This window comes from Leptonychotes weddellii, chromosome 7 (assembly GCF_054177405.1).
Source record: "Leptonychotes weddellii isolate Sample4059 chromosome 7, ASM5417740v2, whole genome shotgun sequence".
Lineage (NCBI taxonomy): Eukaryota > Metazoa > Chordata > Mammalia > Carnivora > Phocidae > Leptonychotes > Leptonychotes weddellii.
Window position 1 is genome coordinate 65,168,714 of NC_138375.1, and position 17,640 is coordinate 65,186,353.

At 35.3% G+C, this 17,640-nt stretch overlaps 1 pseudogene; it reads right to left on the reverse strand.

Moving 5' to 3' along the window:
- Positions 1-14,049: 14,049 nt before the first annotated feature.
- On the reverse strand, positions 14,050-14,752 carry LOC102728702 (large ribosomal subunit protein uL1 pseudogene; annotated as a pseudogene).
- Between the last annotated feature and the right edge of the window lie 2,888 nt (positions 14,753-17,640).

The window sequence follows — 17,640 nt, forward strand, 5'->3', positions numbered from 1 at the left end:
TGTATTTTGTTTTTAAACTGCTCCTGTGAGGGATACATGGAGAACTGTAGGAAGCAGAGAAAGAGCTTACATGTTAGCAAATAATTTAAAAGCATGGAGATAATTATGTAAGAAAAAAATCAAACATAAGAAATTGTAGCTAAGTACTAATACATTGGATCTGATCCTGAGTTTCTAGGGTCACAGGATGTTGGTCAATATTGTCCCCTTCTTTTTCAGACTTTATGGCTTCATTTTAACTGCTCAATTGAGTATATTCTCCATGTGAGTTTACTAAATTATTTATTTGCTTTTAATTTGAAGTCTTCACATTTCTACACACATATGTATATATGTATGCCTTAAATCATGGAATCTTGAGAGATAAAAATTCTACCAGACCTTTAAACTGTACAGAAGGAACACTACTTTGAAGCTAATGAAACTTGTTACTTCTAAGGTAACAGAAGAGGCTCTAACAACATGACTACAGGGTCATACAGTTTGATCAACCTGGCTAAAGTAAGGTGAGATGTCTCTGTCCACTGTCACTTCTCTTCATTCACTTCTTTTTTGTCAGATGGCCCTGGAATGCCATCTCAAAGCAGGTCAAGGGCAAGCTGAATTGTGGATACACTAAACTTGGGTTTAGTGGTGTATATTTACATGGTTTCAATCCCCTCTCTGCCCAGGTATAGTTAGAATACTCCAAATATCCACTGGGCTGTTTCCCTTAAGTGTGTAGGGCCAGAGGTCTTATCATGACACGAATGTGTCTTACGTGGTCACCACCAGAAAGATACAGGTGGAAGATGAGAAACAAGGTCCAAAGTATATAATTCCAGAAGCTGGTTTATAGAAAGTATTTCCAGTCATCAGATGTTTGAAATTACAAGGGGAGGATTCCTTTAACATCAACACTCAGTCAAAATAGAAGTTCTTGCCTATTATGAATATACTCAGTAATGCATCTTATGAAATTCAAATGTACTCTACATTATTTTATTTTTTGATGGGGATTTTATAAAATGGAATTTATCAGAACTTCTGTGTTATAGGACATAAACTTCTAGCGGTTCTATACATGGTGATTATGTCTGTGTTGACATTTCATGTTTTATGCATCTCACTACTACTAATAAAAACAAATTTGATCACTATGTTAGGAAGACTGAATTATCTTTTTATTTTTTTTATAGAAGAAAATTACAAATTTGTTGTTATGTGAAGAGGTGATCAAAGAATATGCAGCCAAAAGTGGAAGAAAAGCATTACAGGTGTGTCAGGGAGTTTATTAAGTAAAAGTCTTCTGTATTATTTTCTGCATTTTGTAATGTTTGCAGTATTTTTCAGATTTTTTAGATTTGATTTTACTGTGATTTTTCTCATTCTAAATAAATATTCATGCTCATACCTAATTTTGTAGTCATAATATTATAACATTTTTCTGAAAGAGAACTACCTAAATTATATATAGTTCAGGCTCCTCAAAACCTGAGTCCACCCTTGTAAGTGAATCCAAAACACAGGTGGGTACAGGCAGGGAGTGGGGCTGGGGTCGGGGTGGGGGTGAGGGTAAAGGGTAGTAGGTTCATGAGAGGAGGAAGCTTTTTCTCCATCAGATCATTTTGCTGTCCTCATTCACTTACTCAGGAAATATAATGGAAAAGTGAGGTCCATCACAATTTTTAGATGAGAGTTGGTAGCTCTAAATGCATCTGGAGGTTAATAAATGGAAAGACAAGGTATCTTATGGAGGTCAAGTATAACTTTTTCTTTGAAATCTGGCTGTCGAAATATGGCTTCATTTGTCATGAAATGTTATAAGTTTTGGAATCTTTTCATTAATTTTCCATATCCATCATTGGAGTAGCTCTATGCTTCTTCTTACATACTGTATTTGATAGAGTCCTGATTCTTCTGTAACTCAGAACGCCTTGATACCAAAGAGCCCCAGCCCTGCTGCTTCCCTGAGGAACCACACTATCCATGCCACTCCATAGCCCACCACCAGCCCTGACTTTTTGGCCGTTAATTCTCTACACTTAATACAGCCAACACTTTCCTCTATAGAAGTTGCCCCTTAGAGTTTGGGAACTCTTTAAAGGTCTGATAGAAAGCTAGCACAAATGTGTCATCTGCTTTTGATTTGTGGGTTCTAAGCACATGGCTTCCAAATGTCACATTTGGAATGTGGAATTCAGTAATTCGTAAGCATTTTGATCAAATCATTGATTTTTTCCTTTGTCTTCTATGAATGGATGATACATGTTGTCTGGTTCTTTCCATGAAACCCTCTTTCTTCCTCTTATATATATTATATAATTTTATTTACCTGACATATTCTTTCAAAGTTAGGAGAATTGGGGATTTGTGTGTTTTAAGAGAGAAGGCAAACTCATTAGATTCTCTTCCTAAATATTTTAATAATGTTACTGAAGCCTGGGATGCCATCTTTATTCAGCTCTCTCTTTTGTTTTTCTGCCACAACTTAGCACTTATAGTGAATGGCAATACATATTAATAAGCAGGCAGCTTAATAAGACTCAGGTTAATGATGATAATTATTCCTACATGGTGTATGCTGACAGTGTGTGCAAAGATATTCACTCTTCAAAAAAGCCCCAAGGCAGTACAGATAATTCTGACACTGAGTACGTTATCTGAGAAGAAGGTTAACAATGCTATGTGATACTTGGCTTTTTTTTTTTTTTCTGTAAGTGAACATTTTAATTACCTGGGGATAATGTCCATGGCTAGAATTCAGTGAGTGGGCACAGGGCCAGTAACTTTTCAGGAGATCCCTGAGAGAGACTTAGAATTTTAACCGTTAAAAATTACAGGCTTACAAACAAGGTCACTAGAAATAAATAAGCATAATCAAGAATTAAGAAAAGGTCAGTATTTTAACTCTAATTCTCATAGTGGGTTCCTAGTTTGAAGTGGATATTTTTTGATTAACCATGGAAAAAGTATGAAATTGTGAAGCTCTGCTTCCTTTATTCTAAGTCTACCAAATTCTTTACAAAACCAAACACTCAAATGCTTAATGATCTTGTGCTCTGTTTTCCATCCCTCTAGTCTAGGGTGCTCTCCAAACCTTCATTTCCACCTGAAGAATTAATGACAAGTGATTGATTAACAGTTCAGAGCTACATTCCATTTTTTTCCTCCAGGGTCAATTGCCTTTTCAGAAGTATTAAAACCTTAAACCAGGCATCTCAAATAAAACATCAGGAGGGCCTGTCAAGTAACATTAATGAGTGAAGCTGGCCTAGTGAGCACTGTACTAAAACTGAAAGGCAGGCTTCTAGAAGGGGTGGGGGTGTCATTGCATGTCTCTAGCAGATTCTTTCCACATAGACATTCTGGTCCAGATTTGCTCAAAATGTACTTTTTCAAAAGAAGCTTGAAATCTGGATTTTTGTGAATTTTTCCCATGTTTACATTTTGTCTGTGAAGCATGGTCTAGGTCAAGCACAACATGTCCAGGGCTGAAAATGGTCTGAAGGTCACAAATTTGTAACTTTTGCTTTGAACCAAAGTGAAGAAACTGGAGGACCTACATCCCTCTGCCCTTTTTCACAATGTTCCATTTGCTCTTTGCCCACGCTGCCCTCTACTCCCTGGTGACTTACTCACTTTTGATGGCCTTGGTTAAATGTTACTCTCTCTGTAAAGCTTTCTAAGCCCCTTCTCTTCTTCCAAACCATTTCTCCACCATCTCCCTTTCTTGTAGAATGAATCCATTTTTTCATTATGCTGCTAGGACATCTGGCACACACTGTAATTAGCACTTAACATAGTGGGTACTAAATATTTGTGAGTGTGTTGGTCTTCCCAGTTACAATGTGAGGTCCATATGGGTAGAGTCCTCTTTTTATTTTTTACCAGCATTACACAATATCTACCTCATGATAGACAGTAAATATTTGCTGAAAGAATGAATGGATCAGTGAATGAATTTTAGAAAGCTACTTGAAGGCTTAAGGATACTTGTCAGCCTCTACCCCCTAGCAGAGGATATAAATATGGAAGACATTCAGTATATATTTATTAAATGAGAGATGAATGTGAACCAATGGGGGAGAATTATTCTTTGAAGAGTTACAGAATGGCACATAGGTAAATTTCAGTGTTGCATCCCCTATTTTGCCCACTGGGATAAAATAGGCTCTTAAATTCTCTCTGACCCTAAAATTCAATTTAAAATTAATATAAATTATCATATATATATATGATGGAGATATATTCATTGCTTTTCATGGTGACCTTTTAACAATTCCCTAATACTTCTAATTGAGGCAACTATATAAAGGTTTCAATATCACAATTGAGCAGATAATATTGAGGAAACACCATACGTAGGGTCTAGTGGTTATAAATTTTTTCAGAAGCAAGTCAGGATGAATTTGAATAGAAAAGCCATCTGGCAGTACTCCATTCAATTAGTATTTATTATAAATATGCACTCAGTTACTTATATTTATTTATATCAAAGATGTTTAGTCTGCTCATCACATTAGTGAAAATCTGCTTGAGTCCTTCTGCCCTGAGTCTTCTACTTGAGTCTTCTAGAAAACTGCCTTACTCTAGCCTGATTTTAATTAGGAAATCTCAATTAATTTAGAAATACATTAATGATTAAGTTAACAATCTGGTATAAAGGCAACACCAAGAACTCTATCCTACATGTTGACCAAAGAAGATTATTCAAGTTGAAAGAAATGACACTTTCTCTATAAGAGACATCTGCCATGCTTACGGTCAACTCTATTTTTGCACAGATAGGTATCAGTAGAAGACTAGCTAACTGTTCTATAGATGAGTCTAGCTAGCTGAATAGTTTTAGGGACACAATCAAATGATGCAGGCCAGTTGTTTATTCACTTGTGCAACTTGATAACAATTAGCTAATCAGTTGTGTGAGATTCAACCAGTGAATTAAAGACCTAAGTTTGCAGACAGCTCTGGCACTGTAGTTGTTCTTTTAAAAGAAAAAAGAAGTTGTTAGGTAGTGTTAGCATGCTGCATGCATAACATATTATGATACTACTATGGAGCTTGAGCCATTTTACCTGACATCGGACACAGTGACAATGAGCAGATAGGAATCATGAACACTTTTTCCACTGGGGCAATGTATACAATGCAGCCAAATTCAAATGTGATTTTCAGAGTGTATCTGAATCTCTTCCTGGGGCTAAGAAAGACATGCCACTGGTCTCTCCATTTCCTTTAGTAAGCCCTTGTATATTAAGCAGTGGAAAATAAAACAACAAATGTTATTCAGCAGAAAGATAAAAGCCCAATCTATGTAAAGTGAGACAGAAGAAATGGAAACATAGCATGTGGATTTTGCATGCTGAGCCTCATAAAATGCAAGCGTGAATTTCCTCTCATAGTGAGTGTGGTCCAACATTAAACGAAGCATGGGGCATGATTATGAGAGATAAGATCAGTAGTTGGAGAACATACAGCAAGCTGTTTTACCCACATTGAATATAATTTCACTCCTCTGATCTATGAGGCCCTCTTGGTGCACATCTTTGTAGATTTTTGCTAGTTCTCAGGAATGCATTAAAAAACCCTACAGGCTATAACTAAAATTACTGAATATTTTTTAATGTCTCACATGTTGACAGTCCTGATTTTCGTTATAGAAGAAATAACTGTCGATAGTGCCATTTAAATCCCTACTCTTTAGACTTGTGAATGCTAATGGCTGGGCTGTCGAACTTCAGCTTTTCCTGTAATTGTTATTCCTGGTTTCCTGTGGTGGATATGTATCGAACATAAGAAATTAGCTGCAGAGAGAATTAGAGGCTGTAAGTCTGAGTCATGTAAATGCCAAAAGCTTTTTGTGACATTTTTCAGACTTTAAAAATGGAAATATGTTATTTGCACAGTAGCTCCTGATGGAATATGACATACTGCAGCGATGTGGCGAGTTTAAGATTCGGCTGCAGGCCATTAGGAACCCTCTGTGTGAGAGCCTGGGGCTTGAGCAGAGGAATGGGAGTGAGCTACTTGGAAGAAGCATGGCATTTGCTGATGAGCCAAAGAATCCTCGCTAGATCAAGAACTGCTAATGAGAATTGAGAACTTGCTTGAACCTGTTATCATAAGTAAGCCTTAGGAATATAATTTTCAGCTTGATGTAACTTTTGTCTTTATTCCAGATGGTCTTACATCATCATCATTATATCAGCACATGAAAAAAATCACAAGGCTAAGCACATACCTTAACTCTTATATTTCAATTAAGGCTGAGCTCTTTAATTCAGTCAAAATAAGAAATCCCTCTTAGTAGATTCTGAACCTTTATTGGGTCCTGAGATGCATGGAGGATGGGTATGGGTGTGCAGAGTAGAACTTTCTACAGAGGAAAGCAGAAGACTCCCATCTGTCACACTGTCCTTCACTCCTGTTCCAACCCCTTTTTGCTTTAGAGGAAAGCTAAAAGGGAGTCAGAAACCATCTCTGGTTTCACTTTTGGTTATCAGGGAAGACCTCCTCAGAAGCTTATTTCCACTCCAGTGGATAGTCTTGCAATCCACTGAGCATGGGAACATGCATGGGGACATAAAGTAACAAAGTAATATTTTGCTAATTTTGATATTTTCCCACAGGGTGTAAAGGACTATGATGAGAAACAAGCTTCTCTGCTTTCTATTCTAGAAAATTCAGTGTTCAGCTTTTGAAAGATATGGAATTCAGGAAAACTGATAGATGACATTTGGAAGAAGACACAGATGACCAAGAGGAAAATATATGCAATTAGTGCAAAAGACAAAACAAAACAAAATAGGAGATAGGGGTCTTGACTGTTTTCCTTTCAAGAATGGGTCTCCTGGCAAGCCTCTCTCGGACTTCCCTATGCCCTCCATAAATGCAATTCTACTTTTCCCTTTAAATTCTCAGTGATGCTTAATAATGCCATGAAGCCTGTTCTCCCAAAGCAAAGTCCTAGCTGTCATCCTTGACAATGTCCTCTTCATCTTTTCCCTCCAACTCATCATCAAGACATGTTGGTTTTATTGCAAATCTCATTTCTCCTTGCTTTCTCCCCACTGCTTCTTTTTAGTCTGATCCTTATTTTACCTCAACGACTCTAGGCAGTTTTAACTGGTCTCTCAGCCTCCTGTCTTATCCCATTTCTCTACCTTTACCATTTATAACGATACTTTAACGTATTTTTTCCTTCTCTAATGATGCCCAGGCACCTTGCTAGTATGTGTGAGTCGTGTGAAAAGAGTAGTTCACTGTCTCCTGGGAGCCATGAAAACCTGCAATCATGTTCCTCAGTGGAGGAGCTCTCTATCTACTGTCTATGGAAAGAAGTCTATTATCAACAGTCAAAGCTCTTCACAATTTGGTCCTTCCTTACCTCTTGAGTATACTCATCATTTCCCCTGTGTTCCACTGCCCACAGACTGAGCTGACAGTGGTATGACTTCATGAATTGACATTCATTTTCTTAACTTCATACCTTTTCACATTCAGTTCCCTCTGCCTGAAATGCCTTTTCTCCATCTGAAATACCTAGTCATTCTTCAAAATTCCTCCTAAATGTCATCTCTTCAATACTTCCTGACACTCTCAGGCTGAGTTAGGGGTTTCCTAACAAAGTACACCTTCATACTTTGATATGTATTTACCCCTTTATATGTCTGACTTGCCTGTGATATTACAAGCCCCTTCATGACAGCAACTTTGTTTTATTCATCTTTGGATTTCTATCTGTTAGCACTGTTTCCACAGAACAAAACAAAATACACTGTTGAAATGAATAAACAAATGAACTGAAGATGTAGCTCCTAATGCTTTCTCCTTGCATCAATTTTCAAAAGCAGTGGAAATCTAATACATTGAATATCCTATACATTGCCTACACAGAATATGATCCAGGGAGCAGTAAATTCATGGAATGAGCATCTGCATTTTTCCTTGATCAGAATCTTTGCTCACATCGAGGTTTACTCATCAATGCCATTTGAAGAAACATTGTTCTGCTAACAATGTGCTACTTTATTGAATTCTATTAGAGAATTTCACTACAGGTTTAATTATTGCTCACCTTGGTGTCAGGCTGCTTCCCCTTTATTAACTAATCATCTACTGGCCCAGTGGGGTTCCTGTAGCCTCCAGGCTTCTCAAGATATGTCAAATCAGATTATCTGCTCTTACTTTACATAGATGAAAATTTAAGTTTTTTTTTTCTAAACTCAGTGAAGAAACAATCTCCCACTGCTTAATATATGCAAACTATATGAAGGCATGCATTTATATAACCTGAGCTGAGTTAGTCATTTGAGCTTTGTTAATTAGCTTTGGAAAAGAAGTTAGTTTAACCGGAGTAGTAAAGAGATACAACTGATAAAATTTTTATTTTACAATGATTTCTAAATACCGTTTATGGAATAGAGACACGAACCAACCTATGTATATGCTATCATGACAACATCATAGGTCAGAATTTATTTTTGCTTCAGCAGCTCTCAGGAAGGAAGATTCTATGAACTGGGTTGACCTTGAAGTAACAGTTATTTGTAAACTGTTTTTGTTGATTCCAAATCAATATGCTGAGAATTACTTTTATAAAGCCTAGCTTTCTGCAAGGCTTTCATGTTGAAATCTTCTGAAACTTAAAAGTGAGGTATTTTGGGGCACCTGGGTGGCTCAGTTGGTTAAGCGACTGCCTTCGGCTCAGGTCATGATCCTGGAGTCCCTGGATCGAGTCCCGCATTGGGCTCCCTGCTTGGCGGGGAGCCTGCTTCTCCCTCTCCCACTCCCCCCTGCTTGTGTTCCCTCTCTCGCTGTGTCTTTCTCTGTCAAATAAATAAATAAAATCTTAAAAAAAAAAAAGTGAGGTATTTTGAAATATCATGAAGTGCCACATGACATAAAATACGTCAAAAGTATCTTTTGCTTTTTAATCAGTTTGAAAATGAGGGTTCAGTGTCTTACGATTCTTTAAGTATACTTGAGTCCCTCCAAGCTTATATTCTATGAAGCCTAGTCATTATGTGTTATAGATAATATATTAAACTAACACTTTTTTTTTGTCTTGGGGTATGCGTTTTACATGCAGGTCCAGTATATAGTTAATAAGGTGTTAGATCTTTCCTGCTAAGAATATATGATTATTAAAATTCTTCACAGGATCAGGGAATCTACAAGTTGCATAATTTACTCACATAAATGACATGTAAGGGTAGAATTTGTGATTTTTCTCCATTCCAGATCTTACTTTATTTAACAATAATTAAAAATTTAATCCATTAAATAATGGATAATCAGAAAATATTTGCTTTTCCCCATATTTGTAGTAGTTCTGATATATTTTCTGACTTTTTGTATTACTATTTTTATTTTCAACAACAAAAACTAATTTCTGATAAAATTTCAGTTTTATAGCAAACTTGTAAGGGAGGGCCAACCTAAGTAGAAAATATACTGGAGTTATAAATTCACTCCAATTTTATTGCTTCACTTTGTTATTTAGTTATCTAACAATTTATAGTCTATAACTAAGAGAGAACTTTTCAGTTATTTCACTGATGGGTGAATTCCCTTTTAGTTCTATGTGTGTATTTTTTGGCTTTGTTATTTGTATGTATAGTATTTTAAAATCATTTTAGTGAAGATTTGATTTCCTTTTCTTGTGTTCTTGAATCGGTCATTGTTTAAACAAATATCCTGAGTTATACTCAGCATTTAAAAAAAGTCAATCTTATTAAGATATAATTTTATATAATGAAATAGATTTAAAAGTAAATTCTAATAACAGTTCACAGATATGTACGTACATGTAACTCGTCACTCCAGTCAAAATACAGAATGTTTCCATCACCCTAGAAAGTTCTCTTGAGCTCGTTTGCAGCCAGTCTTCTACACTGCCTCTCACCTCAACAACCAACAGTTTGATTTCCATCCCCTTTGATTAGTTTTCTTTTTATTGCTGAGTAGTATTTCATTGTATAAATGTACAGTTGATTCACCCATTCAGCTGCTCTAGGACATTTGAGCTGTTTCCAGTTTTGTTTTGTTTTTTTTTTTGTTATAAATAAAGCTGTTCTGAATATTCATGTACATGTCTTTTCTTTTTAGAATTGCTGTTATATAAATATATGTTTAATATTGTAAGAAAATGCCAGCTTGTTCTCCAGATTGGTTGTACCATATCACACAGCAATGCATGAGAATGCCTCTTACTCTATATCCTTGTCCACACTTACTTTTGTCAGTTCAATAATTATTGGTGTGAAGTAATATTACATTGTGATCTTAATTTTAATTTCCCTGGTGATTAATGAATTTAGCATCTTTTCATGTGCTCAGTGTCTGTTAGTTTATCTTATGTTATGATGTGTGTGTCTTTTGCCCATTTAAAAAAGATGTGGTTTTTGTTTTCTTGCTGAGTTCTAAGAGTTCTCTTTTGTATTCTGAATATGGTCCTTTATCATATACATGTATTACAAATGTTTTCTTCTAGTCTGTGGCTACACTTTTCACTTTCTTAAAAGGGGCTTACGAGTAACAGAAGGTTTTAATATTGATGAAATGTAGTTTATCAGTATTTTACTTTACAGTTTATGTTTCCTTGTTCTGTCTATAAATACTTTGCCTAACCTAAGGCCATAAAACTTTCCTCCTTGTTTTTCACAGAAATTTAATATTTTTAGCTTTCGCATTTAGGATTCTGATCCATTTTGAATTAATTTTTATGTATGGTACAGGTGCAGTATTCATTTTATTATCTAATAACTGGTTGTTAATATTTAGAAATATATTTGATTTTTGTGGACTTGCTCCCTGCAAACTTATAAATTCACTTATTAATTCTAATAAAAGTTTAAAAAAAATTTTATTAACACAATTGTGTTGTTTGAGAACACACAGAGTTTTAATTCTTTGTTTCCAACAGTTATGGCTTTCATGTATTTTTCTTGCCTTATTGTCCTGGCTAGAACCTATTGTACAATATTGAATAAAACTGGTGAGGGCAGAATCCTTGCCTGTTTATAATCTTTGGAGAAAGCACTTAATATATTACCATATTGTATGAGGCTAGCTGTAAAATTGTTATTGTTTTGTAGATGCATTTTACCAAAAAGAGAAGTTCCTATGTATTCTTTTTTTTTAAGATTTTATTTATTTATTTGAAAGAGAGAGAGAGTGCACACACAAGCTGGGGGAGAGGCAGAGGGAGAGAGAGAGAAGCAGCCTCCCTGCTAACCAGGGAGCCAGATGTGGGGCTCCATCCCAGGACTTTTGAGATCATGACCTGAGCCAAAGGCAGACGCTTAACCGACTAAGCCACCCAGGTGCCTCGAGAAGTTCCTATGTATTCTTAATTTTCTGCAAATGTTTATTATGAATAGCTGCTGAAATTTGTTGATGCTTTTTTTCTGTCCTTACTGAGATGATTATATGATTTTTCTCTTTTATTCTGTTAATGTGGAGAATTATACTGATTAATTTTCAAATGTGGGTAAACCCAGTCATGATGGAATTTTAAATATTGTTGGATTTTATTCATTACAATTTTGTTAATTTTTGTGTCTATTTTTATGAGAGATACTGTCCTGTCATTTTATTTTTTTCCCCTTTTTGTGCCCTTTGTGGTTTTAACTGAGCATTTTATTTGATTCCATTTTATCGCCTCTCTTTGCATATCAATTATATTTCTTTTAAAAAAAGTTAGTGGCTGTCCTACAGTCTGCAATATATACTAACTAACCTAAGTCTACCATCAAATAACATTATGCCACTTCACAAGTCATATAGGGATCTTATAATAGACTATTTCTAATTCTTCCATTTCACTCTTATGACATTACTGTCATTCATTTCACATATGCAAATGCTATAATCATGCAATACATTGCATGACTTTATTTATATTAAATAACTTAAATATAATAAATAAATTATTTATTTATTTATTTTAAATAAAGAAGTAACTGGGTGTGGATCCCACTATAGGGCTTGAACTCACGATCCTGAGGATCAAGACCTGAGCTGAGATCAAGAGTTGGTTGCTTAACCTACTGAGCCACCCAGGTGCCCCTACATTGCATGACTTTAAATAAAAATGAAAGACTTTGTTTTACTTTTATTCTTTCCTTCTCCAAAGCTCTTTTTTTTTTTTTTTAAGATTTTATTTATTTGAGAGAGAGAATGAGAGACAGAGAGCATGAGAGAAAGGAGGGTCAGAGGGAGAAGCAGACTCCTTGCTGAGCAGGGAGCCCGATGTGGGACTCGATCCTGGGACTCCAGGATCATGACCTGAGCCGAAGGCAGTTGCTTAACCAACTGAGCCACCCAGGCGCCCCTCCAAAGCTCTTTCTTAATGCAGATCCACATTTCTAACCTATATGATTTGTTTTTTCCTTGAAGGACTTCATTTCTTGCAGGGTAGGTCTACTGGTGATAAAGTCTCAGTTTTTCTTCATCTAAGAAGTCTCTAATTTTTCTTCAAATCTGAAGGATAATTTTGAAGCATAACTGGTGGGGTCTTTTTCACCTTCAATACTTTAAATATTTCACTTCACTCCCTTCTAGCTTGTATGTTTTCTGACGAAAAGTCTGATGCAATTCTTATTTCCTATCTTTGCTTCTCTTCAGGAAACTTCCCCCACCCCCACCCCCAGCTTCTTTCAAGATATTTTTTTGTCCTTGGTTTCCGGCAGTTTGAATATGATATGCCAACATGTAGACTTTAGGATATTTTTCCTGCTTGGTTACCTCTGAGGTTTCTGGATCTGTGATTTGGCATATTTCATTGATTTTCTAAAGTTGTTGGCCACTATGAAAACACTTCTGCTCTGCTCTTTATTCTTCTGATATTTTAAATACACTTATGTTGCATCATTTGAAATTCTCCCACAGTTCTTGAACGTTCTTCTGTGTTCCCTCACCAACCACTCTTTTTTTCCCTCTTTGCATTTCAGTTTGGGAAGTTTTATTAACCTATCTTAAAACTCACTGGTTCTTTCTTTGGCTGTGTCTGGTCTACTGATGAGCCCATCAAAGGCATTTTTCATTTCTGTTTGTATTTTTGATTTCTAGCATTTGCTTTTGGTTCTTTTATATAGTTCTAATCTCTATGCTAGAGTCAGAGAATGCCCTTTCCCCAGGTGGAATAAAGCTCTGATAAAGTCTTTCCCACTGGAGAGTTATGGAGAACACTCTGGGCATATTTCATAATGTTACTCTACCCCTCCCTCTTGCCAGAGCCAAGAGGATATGTTTCTTGGCTGTTCACTAGGTTGATCCGGTGGGGTCCCTGAAGTAAAAGTGTGAGCTCACCTAAGATTGCAGCCTCTCTAAGAAGTTTCTCCAACTACCTTACTCTGAGACTCCAGTAATTTGTCAAACTTACCATTTAGTGTCTTACTCTTTATGGCTTTTGCTCCAGGAAATTTGACTTCAGCTGGGACTCTCCGGACCTGCCTGTCTCTCCAGATTTTGTGGTGGCAGTTTGTTTCGTTGCCTCAGTTTTCTCACAGTTCCAAGAAGTTAATTTTCAATTTGTTCATCTTTTTTCTTAAGGATGGGAGTGATGACTTCCAAGCTCTTTCATGTCGGAGCTGAAACTAGTAGGAGTTCCAATTTTCTATTCTTGTGATACCTTTGTCACTTCAGTAGTAGGACCATGTTGTCCTCATAAAGCAAGTTGGAAAGAATTCCTTCCTCCTCTATTTTCTGAAATATTTTGTGTAAAAATGACATTTTATCTTCCTTAAATGCTTGGTAGAAACTGTCAGCTAAACTAATCCAGGTTTCTTTTTGAAAAGATTTTTTTTTTATTACAAATTTAGTTTCATTAATGGATATAAAGTTTTTCAGATTTTTCTATTTCTTTTTTTGTTAGTTTTTAAAAAAATTGAACTGTTTTGTAAGTCCTTCTTTCCCCAAGGAATGTTTCTATTTTATTGTCTAATTTATTGGCATGAAGTTGATTATAATATTCCCTTGTTATCTGAATATTCTGTAGAAATAGCCATTATTTCATCCTGCTATTGCTCATTTTATTCCTTTTTTTTTTTTTTTTAAGGGTAGCACTAGGATTTATTGAACTGTGCCTTAGTACAGGAGCTGGGGCTTGCCCATGGTGTTCTTGATGTATAAAGCCCGGACGTTCTGCCAATTCTTCTTGAGCAAGGACACCAGGAAATTGACCACTAAGTGGATGTTGTACACAAGCTCGTCATCTGTCATCCTCATGTGGCCAACAGCCACTGCCAGACACAGCATCTTCTTCATCTGGAATTTGATGGTGGACCTCACTTCATCTACTTTGGCCACAATGTTTTCATTGTGGGTCAGCAAGGAAGGGAACTTGCCAGCCTTATTCAGGCCTGGGCCCAGGATTCGTGGGATCTGTTTGATCAGAGATTTTGAAGCCAAAAATGCATAATACTTCTTGGCCAGCTTCTTGACTAATTTCTTATTCTTGTTGAGTTTCTTCAGCACCTCAATGTCCATGTGGGGAATATCCACTGCCTTGGCCTCAGCACAGTGCTGCTGATCCCCCAAAACACATACAGAGAACTTGGGGCAGGGAGTGGACTAAAGCCTGACGGTGCCCAAGAAGCATTTGTCCTTCTGAGGGTCAGAGTTCTTCAGGCTGATCTGCAGCTCCACTGCCTCCAAAAACTTCCGGCGCTTGCGCTGGTTCCCGTGCAGGACTTCCTGCACTGTCTCGTACAGGGTGTCGCGGGAGACTTTGCTGCTCATGGTTCTTCGCGCCGCAGTAACCGGAAAAGAGTTTTATTCCTTTTTTAAAATTCATTAGTCTTCACAGAGGATTATCAGGTTTATTAGTCATTTAAAGAACCAAATTTGGGTTTGTTATTATTCTCTGTCAGTCATAGACTTCTGTTCTTTATTGCTTCCTTTTTCTACTTGCTGTGTATATAATTTGTGATTTTTTTTAAATTTTCTTAAGGTGGAAAGTTAAATACTTCACTTTATAACTTTCTTCTTTTCCAATATTGGCACTTAAATCTATAAATTTCCCCTTTAAGAACTGCTTCACAGAATCTCACAAATTTTTATATGTTTTATGTTTATTATTATTCAGTTGAAAATTGCTTTGTGATTTTTTCCAGTTATGTTTATTTAGAAATGTGTTGTTTAATTTCCAATATTTGAGAAATTTCTAGATATCTTTTTATTATTTTCTAATTAAATTCTTTGTGGTCAGAGAACATACTCTGTAAGATTTCAGTCTTCTGAAATCTACTGAGATTTATTGTATATCTAGGTACATTCTTATCTTGGTGAATGTTTTATTTGCACCTGTCAAGAATTTGGTTTTTTTGGAGGTTAATGTTAATGTCAATGAGATCACAATGATAGATAATGTTTTTTACATCCTGTATATTTGTACTGTTTCTATATATTCTATTAGTAACTACGAAAGGGTGTTTAACACTCCAATTATGATTGTAGATTTATCTGTTTCTCCCTTTAGTTCCATCAGTTTTTGTTTCATATTTTTTTATTCTTTCTTATTAGGTGCATATTTAAGCTTGTTATGTATTCTATTGATTGAGCTTTTTATTATTATATAACATCCTCTTTATTTCTTCACTTGATCTTAGCCAAAAGGCCGAGAAGCGATTAACATCCTCTTTATTTCTTGTAATACTTACTGTTTTGAATTATACCTTATTTTATATTAATATAGCCATAACAGTTTTTTAAATCTAACTGCTATGCCGTATAGATCATTCATCCTTTTATTTTCAATCTCTGTTTTTTAATGTACCTATCTTGTGGAGAGCATTTAGTTGGAATATGCTTTTTAAAACTACTCATATAATATCTGTCCTTTCAGTATTTAGTCTATTTTCTTTTAATGTAATTATTGGTAATTTTGGGTTAAAGTCTGCTATTTTAACCTGTGCATTCTATTTGCATCATTTGTTTTTTGTTCCTCTTTTGAGGTCTACTTTTGGTTTAATTGAATATTTCTAGTGTTTTATTTTCTTTCATGCTTTTTAGCTCTATCTATTTATATGATTATTTTGGTGGTTGCTTTACTAAATACAATATGCATCTTACTCTCATTCATGTATTTAGAATATTTTATCATTATACAATTTGCATATCACAAATTGCAGACGTAAGAATCTTACAATGGCATTCTTACAACCTCCCTCTTTTGTTCTAAGTTGTCAAATATTTTCATTTTATGTTAGTTATAAAGCACTTTACAATTATATTACTTTTCGTTTAACTCACCTTTTGTGTTTCTCTTCCTTCGGTAGGAAGTCTTGTGCTGCCTTTTGTACAATGCCAGAGAAGAGTCACTTCTCTTTGTTCAGTTTTATGGTTGCTTAACATGGTTGGGCAAATCTGGTACAAGTTAATCTCTTATATTTGGAAGTGGAAGTCCCACACTGTTATCTTTTAAAGAGAATAACTTCTCACTCAGTGGAATTAGAACTGGAAGTTGCTGATTCCAATCTTGTACAGTATTCTTTATTTTGGCACTATGATATGTATTCTCCTCAGAAGTGGTCCCTGACTTTGATATCTATTGTCTAATTTTGTTGGCGAGAGCATCTAAATACAAAATTCAGGCAGTGAGGAGCTAAAACCAGAATGCCTATTTGGCAGGTTAGTAAATATTTATAGTTAATTTTTCCTTCATATTAAAAAAATTGAGTGTTAAACTTTATATGGTATAACTTAACATTATATATTTCAACATATTATAGGAGACATGAAAACATCTAAATGTGTTGTATGATATTAACACTTGCCCATTTTACTCAATTTTGAAGCTTATCACGTTCTACAATATGAATAATAGTTAAAAGAATGTGGTTAAGTTACTCTGAGAATTTTACATTTTGGGTTTCTTTCTTCTGTGAGTTTCTAATTTTGATATTTACTATTACCTATTAGGGATTTTCAACATTTAATATATTTCATAGTAGTTTTTGTATAATCAACAAAGGGAAAAAGACATGTGTTAAACAGAATTTTACATAACAAAGTATTTGGCATGGATCAGATTACAGTGGCTATTTTTGAACATAACAAAGCCCATGTTTCCTTATTTGATCTTAAGTGAAGACTGAAGCAGCTGGTTGCCATCCTCTTTCTTTCACCCAACAGACCTAAGAGTCCTGTTTTTTAGCTGCTACTCCTGGTGTTTCTGTTTCTATTGTTTTTATTTTTTGTTTTATTTTTTAACTCACTGCATTCCTTCAAAATGTTTCTATACATTTTCTTCTTACTGTTTTGGATGTATATTGGAGACTATAAACTCTCCTTACTTCTTGCCTAGTATTATGCCTAAAAATGTTTTGCCTTTAGGTTAAATTTTCTTAATTAATATCTCATTTTAAAAGAATATCTATTTTTGTGTCCTGTGAAATTTTCTGAGCCAACTCCTCCTCAATCTTGAGAATTGTGTTTTCAAAAAATCCCTGCAGTTGGAGATCTAGTGGAAGTTCTTTTTGTCTTGTGTGATAATAATACTTTGAGGGTCATGTATTCTGAGTGAAAGCAAGAAAGCTCTTATTAGTAGTTTTTACTTTTACCAAAGTAAAACAATAAAGATGTCCTGTGTTACTGTATTTTACTTAGTAACAAAGTGTCCTGTACTATTAATATATATAAATCTCTTGTTTG